Source organism: Octopus bimaculoides, chromosome 10 (genome assembly GCF_001194135.2).
Source record: "Octopus bimaculoides isolate UCB-OBI-ISO-001 chromosome 10, ASM119413v2, whole genome shotgun sequence".
Lineage (NCBI taxonomy): Eukaryota > Metazoa > Mollusca > Cephalopoda > Octopoda > Octopodidae > Octopus > Octopus bimaculoides.
This window is the reverse complement of record NC_068990.1, coordinates 46216220-46225682: the sequence shown is the minus strand read 5'-3', so window position 1 is coordinate 46225682 and position 9463 is coordinate 46216220. Positions and strand designations below refer to the sequence as shown.

At 36.8% G+C, this 9463-nt stretch overlaps 1 protein-coding gene across 1 annotated transcript in view; it reads right to left on the bottom strand.

The window, feature by feature from the left end:
• LOC106874172 (cell surface glycoprotein 1) overlaps positions 1-3251 on the bottom strand; it is a 144390-nt gene extending 141139 nt beyond the window's left edge. Inside the window, exon 1 of the mRNA XM_052971165.1 lies at positions 3233-3251. The gene's annotated coding sequence lies outside the window, so the exon portion shown is untranslated. The remainder of the gene's footprint in view (positions 1-3232) is intronic.
• Positions 3252-9463: the final 6212 nt, after the last annotated feature.

Sequence of the window (9463 nt, the reverse complement as noted above, 5' to 3'; positions counted from 1 at the left end):
TAGATAGATAGATAGATAGATAGATAGATAGATAGATAGATAGATAGATAGATAGATAGATAGACAGATAAACAGATAGATAGATAGATAGATAGATAGATAGATAGATAGATAGATAGATAGATATATAAAAATGTAGCTACAGTGTGCGTGTGTGTGTGTGTGTGTGTGAATATACGTAGGTAAGATAAACTGCATGCGGTAGAGGGGTCCTGGTACGGAAGTTCCAGTGTTTTGAGGAGTGTGGAACCACCTCTTAGCCACTATTATTCCCAGGTCTACTCTGACCCCAGCTGTAGGTTAATTAGCATGGGAACTATGTGAACCACTGGGAATGACGGAACCTAGTTCTCGTTAGAACTTTCTTCTAGGAGAACTTCTGAAAAAAAAATAGGTGGGGTGTAGTTGGTTTCTGGTCATCTCAGCCTCTGTTGTGCCATTGGTTTTATAGCTGATTCCGCCGAGAAGTGGGTTTAATGCTGTGCAACACTTTATCCACTCAAAAAGATTCACGCAGAGGAATTTCTTGAACTCTTAAAGGCGGTGAACAGCAGAATCGTTAGCACGTCGAAGAAAATGCTTAGACTTTGCCTTTCAACCTTTTCGGGGTCGATAAAACAAGTACTAATTAAGCATTGAGGTCGATGTAATGGACGTACCTTTCCCTTCAAAACTGCGGGCTTTTTTATTATTAGAAAGAAATATCATTGCCTTGTTTTGAATCAGGTGAGGCTAGACATACGAGATGATAGGGAAGCTATGGATTTTTATCAATGATTCATGTAACTAACGAACACTTAACATTAGATGCTCATGAATTATGGACATTAGTTCATCCTCTTCATTCGTTGCATGTTGCTGTTCATTGAGGTTCGTTTAAAATAAACACGATATACCACTTTTCTCAAAATGGATTTTCCTTTTCAAAGAAATGAAGTCACTACAATTTATCCCCAAAAATCGTACGTATAAATATAAAGTAAATTCGCAATCTACTAATTGCAGTTTATTGATAGAAAAAAATCTCACATCACGAGAGGACTAGGAACTTGTTAGCTGGGGTGAGAGAATAATTAGTCCATCACCTAGGAGTATGAATAGTAAATGAGATGTTTTTTCCTTATTAAAACCTATGAAAAGATGAATACCAATTGTTCTCTATGAACAAGGAAATAATTACATAGTTGTGTTACTGTATAAAGTTATGTTAATAATGTTGAGTTATTTTATTGTATCTCAGGAGGGTCACCGTGCCAAATATATACACACGCACTGGTTCTATTTCACTTCTTTTATTATTATTATTATTATTATTATTATTATCATTATTATTATTATTATTATTATTATTATTATTATTATTATTATTATTATTAACAACAAATAATAATAATAATAATAATAATAATAATAATAATAATAATAATAATAATAATAATAATAATAATAACAACAACAACAACAACAACAATAATAAATCAGTTAACATTTAGCCACTCAACTAATCAATTACTTGATTAATCGTTCGAACAATCAACCAGCTATATCTGTCAAAGTTTGTAAAACGATTAATTAAACAATCAGTTAGTTAACTGATTAACTAGTTGACTAACGATGATAAAAGAAGTGATATGGAACCTGTGCGTGTGATGTTATTGTTGGTGTAATGACCCTTCCAAGACACAAGATTTATTTCAACACACAAATTCACATCAAGAATCTTGCAAACCAAATACAAAAACCAAGTAAGTCGTTATTTGTTACTATATGTAGTTGTGTACTACTGTATGAAATCTTATATTACTCTCTGAAAATGTGTATTACAGTATGATGTATGTTACTTTATCAAGTTATGCACTGACGTATGGAGTAAGGTGTCATTGTATGAAATTATGTGTGACTGTATGAAATTATTTATTATCGCATGACACTGTTCGGCACTGTATGAAGTGATGTCTTACAATATGAAACTATGTGCTCCTGTATGAAATTATACTATGGATGTAGTTAAGTGTTACCGTGTCATCATGGATGTCATAGAATAGTATTGTGCGTTAGTATATAATGTTTTGTCCAACAGTAAATGATTGTATATTACTGTATGGAAGTTATGTATTGCATTGCGAAGTTGTGTGTCATTGCATGAAGTTGTGTCATTGCAGGATGCTGGGTGTTGTGTCTGAAGTAGGATGCTGAACATTCTGTTACTGTATGTGTTTATATATCATGCGCATTATTGTATGAAGTTGTGTATAGTATAGTTATGTATTACTATATGTATTAGTGTGTAATACACTATGTAATTATGCAGTCGTGTTTGACTGCATGTATTTTCATATTACAACATGAAGCTATAGAATACAATGTTGCTGTTGTTGTTGTCGTCATTGTTGTTTAGGCATAAGTCATCCTTATCGGGCAGACTGTTGCCATCAAAAGAAAAAGAAAAAAGAATCAAAGCTAAAAATGCTAGTTCTAAAATCTCTCGAAGAGATCAACGTAGTAGTTGTGCTAACAAGTAATATAACATGGCTGTCCGTTCGGACGGACTCTACTGCAATTTTTTTTAACCCTAAGAGGACATCTCCTCTAGCTGGTTAACGATGCAGAGCTGCATCCGATAAATTGCGAGCAGAGGAGCGAACCCCTACACCTAGCGACGGGACCAGCAGACCAGTCCTGGTTTCGGGCTATTTCTGCCACTCTTCATTACTGGACACCTCGTCTGTTAGAGATGGCAGTAGCTCGCTTCTGTTCGCGATGTATATATTTCAAGCGATCTCACAGTCACTGATTTCGTAACAAGCAAAAATGCTAGTTTAAAATCTCTCTAAGATATCAACACAGTCGTTGTACTAACAAGTAATATTCGTAGCCCGTAATCATTCTTTCTTTCTCCGGACCTAGAATCCAATGTGGCCTTCGTTTTTATTTTAAGTCAATAGGACGCTTATATGAAAGAGAAAGAGCGCGAAAGCGAGAGAGAGACAGCGACAGACAGACAGACAGACAGACAGAGACAGAGACAGACAGAAGGACACACACACACACACAGAAAAAAAGAGAGATTTAGCTGCTTTTCTAGATACCACAAAACCCCCTGTCACTGGCTTCACATGAGAAATTGTATGTTACAATATTAAGTCACCATTTTGCAAAGAAATTGTGTATTACAATAACAAGAAAACATTGATATCATTTAAGAGAAACATCGAAAATGTTCATGACTTACGTACAATACAGCTGGATGCAATACATTCATACTACTTGTAAATTAGAACGCTGCAGACTTGAAATGGATTGGATGAATGCAGAGAGTGAGATACTTGTTTCTAGAAACCTGTTTTATAAGGAGATTGTCATCCACTTAAATGAGACAAACAAGCGAGAAGTTCCACAGACAGTGAACTGAATAGAAACAAGGAAACATTTATAAGCAATTTTAATACTTAGAGGTCAATTGTCTTCAAAAGAGGTCAATTGTTATTACTAAAGACCAATTGTTATCCGGTTTAACATCACCACCTGACAGCTTGGGAGCTTTTATCGTAGTCCACTGTATTCAGTCCAGATTTCTTAGTTGAAGTTACATTCGTCTCTCCGCCTCTCTCAATGTCCCTGTAAATGGTCATGGACAGCGCCTTCTTCCCTGATTAAAAACTGTTAGAACTTTATATCATTTGTTTTACTATAAGGAGCTTTTACGTGATCAATCGACCAACTAGATATGGCAGCTGAATACCTTTCAAATCATACTATATTGTCTTGAACAAAGAAAGGCGACATTAGGTAGCCTTATCCCTACACACCTCTGAAACGGCCGTAATGTTCACAACCTTTAACTACTAAACATAGTCATCAACTATAGGCCAGTTGCTATAACTATTGCATAATGCTAAATTCAATAGCTAAAAAGCAGTGATTTCAAGTTTTTCGACATCATTGTACGATGAAGACCAAGTAAAAATTACCGGCGAAATTCGCAAGGAATGTTAAATAAAACTGTACGTTAAAACTAAAATTAGAGAAAAAGTATGAAGAAAACTATTGCTCACCCTTTCAATCATAATTGTGCATGAGAATCTCATGAATAACACATTTTCCAAGATCTTCAAGCATGAGTATAGATCTTACAAAGCCTCAAATTATATTTTGAAAAATCTACGTAACACGCTTAGATGCATCTTGTGGCGCACTGTTTTTAACCTAACGTCAATTAATATAACCAAATGACGTTATAATGTGATTTGATGTAAAGTAAAGATTAGTTTAAACAACAATGACCTTAACAAAACGTGTTGTTGAACAGAAGGAAATTTGGGAGACGTATAATAAACATATCTTGATGATTAAACAACATTGAAAGAAGAAATGAATCACTATAAAATAATAGTGTCATAAAAATGCACAAGGCTGTAAATTGGGAGTGACCGATTGCATTACCTCCAGTACGTGACAGAAGGATAAAAGGCAAGGTCGATCTTGACAAGGTTTGGACCCAAAACATATAGAAAAAACGACTAAAAGATGAAACGTACATTCTGCCAATCCATCACCAACGACCTTCCACTGACTGTATGATGAGACCAGAGTAATGTGTTCCAGTGTTGCGCTCCATCCTTAACTCGAACGAAATATCTACAATGTTGTTGAAATGTTAAGACATTGCAGTCATACTTAGATAATAATATACAATATGACGAACTGGCTGATTCTACGGCTTCAGATGAATACGTTGCGGTATTAGTTGTTCCAGGTTTCTGCATTTTAACTTCAAATTCAGCCAAGATAAACTTTACTTTTCATTCTTTTGAGGTAGATAAATAAAAACCAGCCAAGTACTTTCATCTCTCCTCCTCTCTCCCTCACCCTCTCTTTCTCCTCTCTCTCACCCTTTCCTTCTCCTCTGTCACATCTCTCGCTTTCTCTCATTCTCTCTCCCTCTCCCTTCTTTCTTCTCTTAAGCAGAAATCGATTCAAAAAGGACGGTCTCTGCCAAGGTTAGACACCTAAGACACTCTATTTGTCACAACGGTGCTCATAAGATTCCATGAGGAGTTTAAGGTCCAAGGCGAAACAATCCATAACAATACTCAGATTGTTTGTCTCTTTTGTGTTTTCTCCTTTTGTGTTTTCTATTAAGTGTCAGAATTCCACACTTAGCTGATCGCCAGAAATATAAACCGACTACACAAAAGCATATTACAGATAATGCAAAAACTATACTCAAATAATGTTGAAAGTGTCATTCAACACTTGAATCCGATAAAGATGTTTTCACGAAAATATATAGGAATGGATTTGGGTTGGGATAATTGCTGGTTTTTGATAGTTAACGAAAGCAGAATAGTGAGTCAGACAATTACAACCAACTTGTACAATTATTTTCCTCGACCTCAATTCCAAGTGTTATAAGTATTTCGGATTTCACAGGAAAAATTGTCGGACGATAAAAGTACTTCAACGAGTTTTAGATTTTAACAGACGAAGTGAATTTCTTTCAATGAATTCCATATCCCACAACACTTCTTGGTGGTAGTGTTGTTATCGACATTTGTGACATTACACTAGATGCTTGAAGAAATTAACAAGTAAAATAACACCGTTTTTGCTGGCTGCTGAATGACTCCAAATACCCAATTGCTTTACGAATTCTCAAGCCTAGCAAACACTGTTTTTGTTGAGTGCCGAACGATTCCTTTTTGCCTTTGATATGAGGCGAGGTTTGAGCTCAGAGAGCACAGGGCTGAAGAGGATACTGTAAAAAATCTTGCTAACCCACCATTCCGAACTAGTACTTTAAGGACAAATAAAAGATGAAAAGCGAAATGACCAAGATGGGATTTGAACTCAGAAAGCCGAAGCAGATACCGCAAAGCATTTTAACGGATGCTCTAACGACTCAACTAGTTCGACTCCATAATGCTCTCCACAATGTCGAACTCCATAATAATCATGACAAACTTACTCAATCGTGTTCCATGAATCCAGAAAACCCCATCTTCGTACACAAGCAATGAGAAAACAACTTTCAGCTTAGCAACACTAAAAGCAGATGAATTAGTTTCATTCTCTTTAGATGCTGAGCAAATGAGGGATAGCGACAAGTTAGTGCATGGTGTAATATTTGAATTTTTACACAGACGCAATATCTGTGTGAATTTATGACTTTCTCAAAGAAAAGGAACCGACAACTTTAACGAAAGTTGTACTGCCAGTTCGTTTGTCTACGACCCTGAGGTCAAATATTTTCAATATCTTTAGATCTTTAAATAACGTGAAACTGAAATAACCACATGATAAAACAGTCAGTTGTAAAAACCATTAAAGAGTAAGGCCACCACTTAAAAGTCTCTTGTTCAAGTAGAGATTCTAGGAAAATCCAGTCTAACAGAGATCACGGGGGGTTGAATTTATTGTATAAAAAGGGGGTAAAAATGGAGTGTTGTGAAGCTTATACTTTTCCATAGATAATTAGTAGCCTAACTAAAGTGGATTAGCTTCATCAAGGTAGGGGTGAGCATTAAAAGGGTTTGTGAATATGTCTGTAAGGTATGTGTATTCATTATGTGTGTATAATATATATATATATATATATATATATATATATATATATTTAAGATGTAATACATTGAAGTTATATACGTTATGTATATGTGTTTATAACATAAATATGCACTCGCGCATATACATACGTGTGTGTGTATGTGTATGTGTGTGTGCGTGCGTTTGGTAGATTACTACATGTCACGTGACAGCCACATACTTGGACATCTGTTATCAGCATCAATCATTACTGATATAGAAACTTGAATGAGAGACCAGACAGTGTAGGAAATGTCACGAGCAAGCTACTTTGTGTGACTGCAACCACATCGCCACCACTACCAGGACCACAAATACTACCATCATTACCACAACAATTGCCACTACCATCAACACAACACCAAGCAAAGAAGAACAAAAATAAAACATATGCACGTGTATACAGGGTGCGGTGAATAAACTGTCGTCTAAATTACGCAAAAATGAAAATAACAGACATCTCATTTACCAATTTTACAACTCCTGCAACTCTTCTGGACGGTCTCCTTGTTTAAGTTGGCGAATGCTGCCATAATCCTTGTTTTCAGTTCATCTTTGGCATTACAAGGAGTTTTGTTGGTCTCTCGCACAACTGTGTCCCACACATAGTAATTAAGGGGGCTGAAGTTTGGGGAGTTAGGTGGCAAGATGTTAGGGGTGATGTGGTCGCAGAAATTGTCTGACAGCCATGACTGGGTTCTCCTGCTTGTGTGGCATGGTGCAGAGTCTTGTTGCCAGACACAGGGTCTTCCAGCAGCCACCTTCTTGACCCAGGGCAGCACTACCTCCTCCAGGCACTCGATGTAGGCCTGCGTGTTGAGTCTGAGGTTGTGTGGGAAGATGAATGGAGGCATAACGTCGCCATCACTAGTGACCACTCCAAACACCATGATGTTGACTGTATGTTTGATTTTTATCACTTTCGGTACATGTTCTTAGATTGCCCTGTCCTCAGATTGACACCCAAAATCTCTGAAATGTTTGTATTGGAGCTTCCGGAGCGAATACCAAGTAGTATAGCATGTCGTTTCCAAACTTCTGGCAGAGTGAATTGCTGGTGCTGTTTTTCTCACAGACGGTACCCTATTGACCCTACTATACTGTTTAGTCGAGAAATTTTTTTAAAAAGTAATGCACATGCACGAAATTAAAAATATAAAATGGTGACAATTTACCTATCGCTCTTTGTATATACGTTTTGTCACTGGGATCTCGTTCTAAAGCTAAAAAAAGATGAAAACAGTGGTAAATCAATCAGTGATAAATGAGTAATTTCCTGTCACTTTCTAAACAGAACAAATAGTAGATTCGTTGATGCCAAACTCGCGGCCTACAGCAGCCAATCTTTCACCATCATATGTTTTCTTGATTATCTCTACTTTTCTTATAGAGAAGACACTCGTCTATGCCGTTTGTTAGGCTCGGGCACCTTCGAATTTTCTCTTTTCACTGGTCCCATGTTGATGGATACTACCACGCAACCTTGCAGCATCGTCATGTAAACATAAACAATAATAGTCAGTGCATTGAATAGCTAAACAATCTTTGTAGGTGGTCGCCGGAACTCGATTTTGCAGTACAGGCAAAATCGTCGGCTGATTGCTGACCCGTGTTATCACAGATCAATCCGTGATAAGCCTTATATAGTTCGCAGTCGAGGGTACTGTGTTATCTCAAATCAGTGATGATTGAATCAGTGATAAATGAGACTATGTGAACTATATTATAACACTAACAAAGACACACCGGACAGCAAACGTAACAGATGTAGCTTTGACCTCACCTGTATGAAGTCCATGGGACAAATGATTACCACAGATAATAGTACAATTGATCTCTGCTTCATAAACAATGCGAAATAACTCTCTCAAGATAACCTGTATTTCAGCACTTTACTGAAGACATACATCGACCTTGTCCAAGCTGAATTTTCACAAGTTTCAATGGAAATCAAAATAAAGACATAAATAGATAACAGCCTCTAACGTTCTGTATAAAAGACCACAGCATAAAACTGATGCACTTTATGTGAATAATGCAAATTGTATACCATATAAGTACGGTTACATGGCTTAGCTGTTCGCTTTGCATCTACGTGAATTTTGGTTTAGTTCCATTGCGCGCCGTGAACCGTCCAATGCTTTATGAATGAATTTGGTTGAGGAGAAACTAAATGGAAGTCAGTCATGTGTGTGTGTGTGTGTGTGTGTGTGTGTGTGTGTGTGTGTGTGTGTGTGTGTGTGTGTGTGTGTGTGTGTGTGTGTCTGTCTGTCTGTGTCTCTGTGTGTTTGTGTTTGTCCCCTAGGTGCTTGACAATCGATATTCCTTGTTTACATCCCTCTAACTTAGTAGTTCAGAAAAGAGAACGATAGAACAATAACAAGACTCTAAAAGGAAATAAGTACTGTAGTCGACTTGATCATCTAAATTCTTCAAAGTTGTGCCCCAACATTGCCCCAGTTCAATGACCCAGTGGCTGAAATAAGTCAAAAAGATTAAGAGAATATATGTGTATCCTAATGAGGAGGTTTGACGGTCCTCAAAGAAATATCTTAACCAGAGACAGATGAGTTTTCTAAAAGTTGGAACACAGAAATCAATTAAAAATGTCACCAGTAGAGAAGAAAGGGAGTCTGTAGAATAATATGTCAAACAAATATTTAATCTACAATCGGTAGTTCAACGAAATATACTCTGTTTCGCCTGTGGCTCTTCGGGAACTATGGAACAATGTTTAGGAAAGATAATCTATAACATACGTTATGAAGGTAAAAAGGAAGAACAAAGAAAAGATTGTTTGCGCGCGCGCGTGTATGTACACACACACACACACACACACACACACACACACACACACACACACACACACACACACACA